Below are 9466 nucleotides of genomic sequence, written 5' to 3'. Positions count from 1 at the left end.
AAAAAAAAAAAAAAGAATTAGATTTCCTGGGGCACCTGGGTGGCTCAGTGGGTTAAGCCTTTGCCTTCTGCTCAAGTTGTGATCTCGGACCTGGGTGATCGAGCCCCGCATTGGGCTCTCGGCTCAGCAGGGAGCCTGCTTCCCCCCCACCCCCCTGCCTGCCTCTTTGCCTACTTGTGATCTCTCTGTGTGTCAAATAAATAAATAAAATCTTTAAAAAAAAAAAAGAATTAGATTTCCCTTGTTCTCAGTAAATTCCTATGTTAACAAGGGGACGGAGCCCAGCCCGTGCACTGACCCTACACACTCCTGATTCCAGCATCAGCCCTTCATGTAGCCATTCCCATTTGGAGAAATTTCAGGACCATTTTAAAGTTTCTTGTAAGTGGAGCTTAGAGTCCTTGGCTGATACGCCTGTCCCCCCACCCCACCCTTATCGTCTGTTTCTTTGGTGAAACCCAGGGAAGCTTGGGGCGCCGACGTGAAGGGCTATAGAGTGTAGAGTGAAGAGAGGAGTCCAGCCTCTGAGCCAGAGCCACTTTGCTGGGAGTGGCTGGCTCCCTTTCTGACCCTGATGAGATACTTCAGGGTGTTTCAGCTGCTGAACACCCATGCCTTTCCATCCCTTGATAATGGCCAGCACTGAAGTCCATTTTTAAGTGGCTAAGTCATACTCTGGAGTTTGGCCTTGCGGCCCATCTACTGATAAAGATGAAAGGAGCCTTCACCAAGTAGCTCAGACCGCAGCTCGTTCCATATCAAATGCCGGTCTTTCCCATCTGTTCCAAGACCCGAGAACAGCAGGTCTGTTTTGACAGACACTGAAACCCCATGAGGGAGTCCGTGTGCGGGCGGCAGCCCTCTCCTTGCTCACGTCCTAGGGGCTGCTGAGAAGTGTTCACCTGGGCCTTTTCGGTCTCTCTTGCTTAGGTTCTAGATATCAGATAAAGTTAAGTAGGAAAAAAAATCATAACAAATATTAGAAGAGACATAAAATCCAAAGCAGATCTGCTTTTCTTACCTCTTAAGATCTATATCAGCTTTTTTTTTTCCAGTTGCATAAATAAGTTACAGTGTTATTTATAGTAACCCACCACCTTTCCCAGTTCTCACAACCTCGGTGCCTTGGCAGAGCTGCCTGGAGGGCTCCTCAGCATGGCCTGGTTTAACCCACACTCGGGGGCTGAGCGAGCAGGGAGGCCTTTCCTAGGTTTCCACGGACCACTCTGTGGGCTCCTCAGAACCTCTCCTAAACCTGCTGCACCAACTTCCCATTCTAAGCACATAAAATCGTAACTGTGATCAAGTCACAATAATGGGAGGGAAACAGAGATCGAATTTAATGATTAATGAAGCAAATGACCCAAAAGAGTAAGAACATAAAGTTATATGTTTAATTTAATCCTTACTTAAATTCAGTGTTTGGGGCAAGATTTAATCATGGCCTCTTCCTCACAAGGACAAGGCCGTCTAGCTACCAGAACTTTTAGACCCCTTTGGAGAATATTTATTTTCATGGTGATGGCTTGCTTTCTGGCATGCTAGTTACGTTTTCAAGGGAGTCTGACTCAGCCACGTATGCGAGATAGAAGCTGGCAAGTCTTGATGGGAGATTGGCTCCCACATGTAGAGAGGAAAAGGGGGAAAAATGTCTATTACCATCTCATTAGAAAAGCATATTCATTATGAAAAACTTTTAATATTAAAAAGAAAATAATCACTTGAATTCCCCCCAATCAGCAATGTTAACATCTTAGCGAGTACACAATCAGCATTTTTGCTGTTCACATCAGCCTCTTACGTGATTACATGGTTAATCGCCATACGCATTTCTTTTTTGCAATGTTTTTACACAGGAGCTTTATAGAGCTTATTATATAATGAAACTGAGTAAAACTAAACAGCTCTTCCAATTAAAGGAGTCAAGGCCGAGTTCTGTTTTGCTCATTAAGAATGAGTTACAAGACTTGGCATTGACATCTCAGTGCAGAAGAAAGAGGTCACATGTCTCCTTTCAAATCAAAGGAATAAGAAATTGCAAAATAAAAGTTAATAAAAGGTGTTTATTTTTCTTTCAGCATTTTTCTACCTTGTATTTAAAATATAATGTCCAATTAAAAGTAATAGTATAATTATCTGATATAATAGCCAGAATTATCATAGGATTAATGACCCATTTCACAGCTGCTGAGTGTTTAGTACCTTTACAAGTTTTTCACATTGGCAAGTAACATGCTATAAAAATATGTACACATATCACTTGTTTTCTTCTCCTGAAATTATATTAAAAATTTTCAGAAGTGGGGTGCCTGGGTGGCTCAGTGGGTTAAAGCCTCTGCCTTCGGCTCAGGTCATGATCTCAGGGTCCTGGAATCGAGCCCCACATATGCTCTCTGCTCAGCAGGGAGCCTGCTTCCTCCTCTCTCTGCCTGCCTCTCTGCCTACTTGTGATCTCTGTCAAATAAATAAATAAAATTTTAAAAAAATTTTTCAGAAGTCACGATCAAAGAGTATAATCATATCTATATGTATATACTTCAGAAATTAAATACTACACTAAAAAACTTTGTTTCTCCAACACTAACTCTATGATACGAATTCAATAGGTTTATCGTTGAGTTTCAAACCAAAGTCACCAAATGTTCAACTAGGCTTCCTTGGTTTAAGGAAAAAAGAGTAAAGGTACCCATGCTCTTTCCCCAGATCAAGGAAAATGCTCTAAAATAATAACTCTAGGGCACCTGGGTGGCTCAGTGGGTTAAGCCGCTGCCTTCGGATCAGGTCATGGTCTCAGGGTCCTGGGATCGAGCCCCACATGGGGCTCTCTGCTCAGTAGGGAGCCTGCTTCCCTCTCCCTCTCTGCCTGCCTCTCTGCCTACTTGTGATCTCTGTCTGTCAAATAAATAATTAAAATCTTTAAAAAAATAAATAAAATAAAATAAAATAAAACAAAACAATAATTCTACTACAACCAGCCATGCTTTGTGATAGTCTTCTCATTTTCAAACTATTCCATTCCTTGAAGCCAGCAAGTATTATACCAATTGCAAACGATGTTAGATATCTGATACCTTAAGATAGACCTAAATTTAGTCTAAGGATTCAAAGAATGAGTTCTTTCAGCCTTTATTTAGTTCTTGATGGAAAAGCAGCATTTCTGGCTCCAGAATCCCTGTCATCTTAACAGTAGATTAAGATTCACTGTTGATAATGTGAAGATTAATAACATGAGAATTGGAATTCTCTATTAATTTCTTTCTACTTGTGTTTGTTTCCAAGACTTGCAAGTAACAACATAAAGACGGAGTACGCGGAATCCTTCCTGGGATGAATTAGGAAACTCAAAGGAGTATATCTGAGAACCTTAACCAAGATTCAATAAGTGCTTTGGTCTGATAACAGCTGCTGGTTCGTTTGTTTGTGTTATCACACGTGGTTTCTCCGACATGTGGAACAGTAAATGGTTATCCACACACCACCAGACAGGAATTTACCTCCATGAGTTGTTCTTACTTCAAGAAATATGAAGAGATAGCATAGCTCACAATGAGTCAGTTCTTCCGGACCAATGATTTCAACCTTTTCTGAATGGGACCCAGAGTACAAAATAAGATCCATCACAATCCAGTATTTATGTAATCTCTTGTGCTTGAATGTGGCTGTGTGTGTGTGTGTGTGTGTGTGTGTGTGTGTGTGTGTGTGTGTACACACCCCTATCAACTATCACAAAGCATTTACCTTACATTCAATGCACACTGATATTTTTCTATTTTTAAATTCATTTTAAATATTCTTTACCATCTAATATCAATGCCTATTTCCTACAAATAAAGGCTTTAGTGGGAGTAGCAGTCACATTGAATAGATCAACAATTTACCTAGAGTGTCTTTCTTGTGTTTTGTTACTGTTTCTTAATTGTATGTAAAACCATTGTGTCACTTGTTTTGATACTTTGTTATAATAGGGAGTGGGGGTTTTTTTGTTTGTTTGTTTTATTTTGTTTCTGTCAAACCCATGGTCTAAAGTCGCAGAAACCAGTTATGGTTACTTAAATATGTAGTACCTTTCACTGAAAGGAATAGACAGAAGATCTGAATTGTATAATGGGGGGGGGCCTCTTTCAATGCTGGAATTTAAATATCTACTGTACTGATCAACCTCTTATTTTTTAAGAGATTGCTCCCAATCCTCTCAGTCTTTACAAATAGACATATATTGTTACATTAACGTTAATTGATCTTTACAGACTCACTTGATCAGCTCTCGTTATTTCTGTATTTCTAACTAGCTTGTACTCAGTGGTAATTAAGGAGGGTGTTTTGATCATACACACTAAACAACAACAACAACAACAAAACAAACCCTGAACCCAAGTGGCACTTCTTCCCCCTAACAGCTGTATGACTCTGATCAAATTATGGAAAGTCTTTATTGCGAACTATGGAAAGTCTCTATTTCCTCTTGGTAAGATGGGGATATCAACAGTACTTAGTATGGGTGTAGTGTTGAGTGAAGATCAAGTTCAAAATCCTTAATATGGCCTCCAAGTCACTGCCTGAACTAGCTTCTCTGTGCCTCTGTATTCTCGTTGCCCATCACTCAACCCATTGCTGTTCAGTACCGTGACCTCCACTCCTCAAACTTTCCAGAACCCTTCCTGCCTCGTGGTGGGCACACATGCTGTTCCTGGGGCTCAGAGCAAACTTCCACAACCCTCCCCTCCAATCAGCCTGCCCCCCTCCACCCCTCTTCAGAGTGCCCTGATGTCCTGCTTCAAGGAGAACTTCCCTCTGTAGATGCTGGCAAAGCCCCCTCCTTGTCCTTCAAAGCACTCATCACACCTGGAATTACATTACCACTTCCAGAATCGCTCATTTATCAACAGTCTTTCCAGCTACACAGAAGCTCCGTAAAGGCGGGTCTTGCCTCTGTGACTGAGTCACAGACACGTCTCTGCGAGCCAGCACAGTGTCTAGCACGTGAGAAGCACCCAAAGAAGTACTGGGTACAAAAGTAAATTCCTATTATACCAAGAATGAATTCACAGGCAACCAATATGTTATTTGAGTAGTAGTAGCTTAAACTCATCGGGATTTATTTTTTTTTTTTACATAAGAAGAAAGTTCAAGGCAGGCAGTCCAGAGTTTGCACATAGAGTTGTCAGGTTTAGGGGGGGAACCCCCAAAAACACAAGTAGAGGACACACAGTTAAATTTGAATTTCAGATAAACTATAGTTATTTATAAATAACTGCAGTATAAGTAAGTCCCAAATACTACATATGTAAGACTATTGTTTCTCTGAAACTCAAATCTAATTGGGTGTCCTGTATTTTATCCGGCACCTCTGCTTTTGCAGCAACTCAAAAATTCAGAGAAAAGGCAAGTTTTTCCATCCTTGGCTTGCAGCCCTATCACTAGGAGGTCACAGGAAGGCATTGAAAGTTCCCAACATATTGTCAGCTATCAAAGCAGAAAGATGGGGGGGGATGGGGGTACACATAGCCCCATGTCTTCCAACATCCCCCAACAGTGTCCCCAGCAGACTCCTTCAGATGTCTCTGGAGCCAGGATTGGCTCACATGGCCACTTCTCACTGCAAGGGAGGCGAGACGGAGGCTGTCATGACAGATTTTAACTGATTATGATTCATTGTCTGGGGATGTTGCCACGGGAACAAAATCAAGCCTCTTTTAGCAAGGAAGGAGGAGGGAACAGATGAGCAACCCAAAGTGCCTACCACAACCTTTTCTCTGCCTACCCTCCCTGGCCATGATTTCATCAAGATTGGATTACTCTAATTCCAAATTCCAAATTACCGTTCTCAAAACAGTAGGAATTTTTTTTTAATTTTTTAATTTTAATTTTATTTTTTTTAAATATGAAAGTCTTGGGATGCCTGGGTGGCTCAGTTCATTGAACGTCTGCCTTCTGCTCAGGTTATGATCCCAGAGTCCTGGGATCGAGTCCCGTATTGGGCTCCTTGCTCAGCAGGGAGCCTGCTTCTCCCTCTGCCTGCTGCTTCCTTTGCTTGTGCTCTCTCTCTCTCTCTCTCTCTCTGACAAATAAGTAGATTAAAAAAAAAAAATCTTAAACAACAACCCAAAAAAGGACTAAAAGTCTAGACATAATTCCTTAAACATCATTTCCAAGAATTTTCTGAAATATCCTCTCTCCCCGCACCCCTCCCCACCCCCAAGAAGGATCTCCCTGCTGACTGAGGATCATTACACTTGACTTTTCTCCTCATTTCAGCATGCAAAACTAGGTCAGAGAAAGAGTCTTTACCTTGAAGTGGAGATGAAAAAGCTTAAAGGATATTAAAAATAGAAATAGTCGAATCATTTTGAGAGGCAATAAGTATCTTTATGCTTACTACTCTCAGTGGGAAATAAATCAGGAATTCAAAATGAAGGCTGCCTCCTTTCTGATTTCTGGCTGAGTATTTTCACACTGTAGCTCCTCTTACCCACACAATTGATGAGACATTATATCTATTTCAAAAAGCACAAGCTCCTTATATATTGAAAGGAGCAATCTTGGCTGACATCTCCACTCTCTGTGCGTAAGTAGCCTCAGTCCTTTTAGGTGACTGTGCTGTAGGAAGTCTTCATCATACTTAATATCACACAGAGGAGGGAATCACAAAGACTATCACAGGGTAAGATTCAAACCAAGTTAACCTTTTAAGGCCATGCTTGTGGCAGTACACAGAATCATAAAATGTTGGAGCAGTAACAGCTGGTTCAACCTTCTGTATTTCAGGATGGAAGTTAAAACCGGAGCTGGTGACCTGCCCAGCCCCACGCAGCTAGTTAGTGGTGGGACCCGGGCCAGGCCGCCATCCCCACACCGCTCAAACACGTGCGCACGCACACGCACACACACACACACGCACATATTTTAATTTCAAAGCAAAGAAGGGCAGAAAAGTCGCCTGCCAGACTACATCAACTGTTCTCTCTCCTTTGAAGACTGCAAATTGAGGAGCCTGGGAAGACAAGGGTTGAGTCAGGGAAACATGAAACTTTCTGCTCTGGGCTGTTGGAGCCTGGTTAAGGAGGCAAGCCTGCTCACGAGCAGGGGGAAGTTAATGTGTGCTCCGTGCTGCTCTCTGGCTGGGCTGACCCTCAGCTTGAGGCTCTAGCTACTCCTCCAACTGTCCATCTGTGGTGGAGAGTTAGGGAAGAGCAAGGATATGGAAAAAGTAAAACAGGCATTGCGCTCCTTTTTTGCAAACACGCAGAAATAGATGGAAATGGCAGTAGCTGGCTCAGGGCTCTAATCAAGGGAGTATGACCTTGAGAACTTCAAAGAAATGTTAAGAGAACATCAGAAACAGACTTTCTTACCAAAGCGAGCATATCTGATATGTGCATGCCCACAAGTCCAGAAGCACGTTGTCAACGCAAACGTGGAAATAGAATAATGGGCTCCCTGCAAGCTTTCAGATTCCAGAGAAGTTAGGTCACATTCTTCAAGGTTAAAAACTGAGACTAAAGCTTGGCCAAAGAAATCTGTATTGACTGTTCCCTCCAAACCTGCACAACAAGATCCCAGAACTTATTGTTATACCAGTGGTTTTCAAACCTTAGCATGTACCAAAATCACTTGGACAGCTTGTTAAAACAGAGAAGCGGGTCCCCAACGCCCTGTTCAACACATTACTGAGTTTCTGACTCAGTAAGCCCAGGATAAGGTAGTAGAATTTGCGTTTTTTTTTTTTCAAGATTATATTTATTTATTTGACAGAGAGAGAAAGTGAGAGACCACAATCCAGGGGGAGTGCCAGAAGGAGAGGGAGAAGCAGGCTCCCCAGTGAACAAGAAGCCCAGTGTGAGACTCTCGATCCTAGGGTCCTGTGATCATGACCCGAGCTGTAGGCAGACACTTAACTGCGTAACTGACTGAGCCACCCAGGCACCCCTTAGAATTTGCATTTCCAACAAGTTCTGGTGTTATGCCAATGGTGCTGACCCAGGGACCACACTTTCAGAATGACTGCTCTACAGAGGACCAACAGCAGCTCGCAGACCCAGAACAGGCCCCACTGGCTGTTACTTGGACACTACCAGCCTGAAAGGATCAGTATTCTCAGCCCCGAAAGATAATACAGAATCACACATGTGCTAGTTATTGGATTGATCACTCCAGATTCTTCCTTTTTGCCTCATCTGCAAAAGTTAATCTGGGCCCTTTATATATTTTTCCCTTCCCAGGTAGAATGATGTTAGGCTTTGTGCATAGAAGGTGCTGGAAAGACACAGCAGAAGAAAAGGATTTTCTCTGGTTCTTGTGGGTAGCCGAGGACCTCTGGGGAGGCAGCTCCCTGTGGAGCTGCATTTCCATGGCATGGCACCCTAAAGAGGGAGATTCCCGAAAGTTCCAGAGGATGGATTTCTAGAGAGTTTGATCAGCATGGCACCAGAGCTGCTTTCTAGCATTCGTGAACCATGGCAGTGCCTTCTCCAACAAGGGTTGGCTCTCATTAGTGACCACAGAAATAATGAGGTTTTGAGAGGTAGAGTAACTACCCAGAGTTCCATGGCTCACACTTGTTGGAACCAGGTTTGGTACCCAAGCAGGGAGCTCTTGACCACCATACCTTACTGTCCTACAAGGCTAGTCCTAGAACTCTGTGATGTGGCTTGCTGGTGCCATTGCACTTGGCCTGCAATCACACCTCCATGGTTCTTGGCCACCCACTTTCCATACTACGAAAGGGCTTCACAGTTTGAAATCCAAAACCAATCAAAGCAGCCTTCTAGCTTTGAAAGCTTTTACGTTCACTGTGTTATATCACAGAAGTCGACACAATAGTCACCTGGGTGAGGAGTGCCTGGGAATGTGAGCCACGCAATTCAAAACACCATGTTCAACACACCCCTTGAACTTACCTCCATGAGTGAGTTGCGGCTCTCCCTCTCTGGGCAAAAGACATGCCCAGCAGGAACTCTGGTGAGACTTGCTCCCACTAGTTTTCACTTTTTGTCCTTCCTGTTTTACAAATGGGGAATGTGGTAGAAGGCACAAAGGCATCAGGAATCGATGACATCAGCACTTGAAGCTATTTTGTTTAGATCCATGCTGATCTCTGTAACTTCTCTGTCTAGTCCAATCGTGCTAATCAGAGTAGGCAATACATAGATGCTTATTGGACTCCCTGATTAAACAGTCATTTGCCTGGATCTTATTGTTCTTAGGAGGTAACCTAGCTTTAGGAAAAATACACTCAATGATAAAAATAGCTATCATATTGGGTCGCCTCAATGGCTGAGTTGGATGAGGACTGACTCTTGGTTTCAGCTCAGGTCATGATCTCAGGGTGGTGGGAGCTCAGGTTCTGAGCTCATTGTTGAGTCTGCTTTTCTCTCTTTCTCTGCTCTTCCCCTCACTCATGGGCTCGCTCTCACTCTATCTATCTCTAAAATGAATGAATAAAATCTTTTTAAAAAAAAAAAGCAAT

The 9466-nt window shown here is 42.8% G+C and overlaps 1 non-coding gene across 1 annotated transcript; it reads left to right on the top strand.

Moving 5' to 3' along the window:
* Window positions 1–1514: 1514 nt before the first annotated feature.
* Window positions 1515–1628, top strand: LOC125084190 (small nucleolar RNA SNORA12). Its single transcript, XR_007122538.1, has one exon. It is a non-coding gene; the product is annotated as a small nucleolar RNA SNORA12 (small nucleolar RNA).
* Window positions 1629–9466: the final 7838 nt, after the last annotated feature.

Source organism: Lutra lutra, chromosome 13, assembly GCF_902655055.1.
Source record: "Lutra lutra chromosome 13, mLutLut1.2, whole genome shotgun sequence".
NCBI classification, from domain to species: domain Eukaryota; kingdom Metazoa; phylum Chordata; class Mammalia; order Carnivora; family Mustelidae; genus Lutra; species Lutra lutra.
Note: the sequence above shows the minus strand (reverse complement) of the source record. Positions and strands in the feature narration are given on the sequence as shown.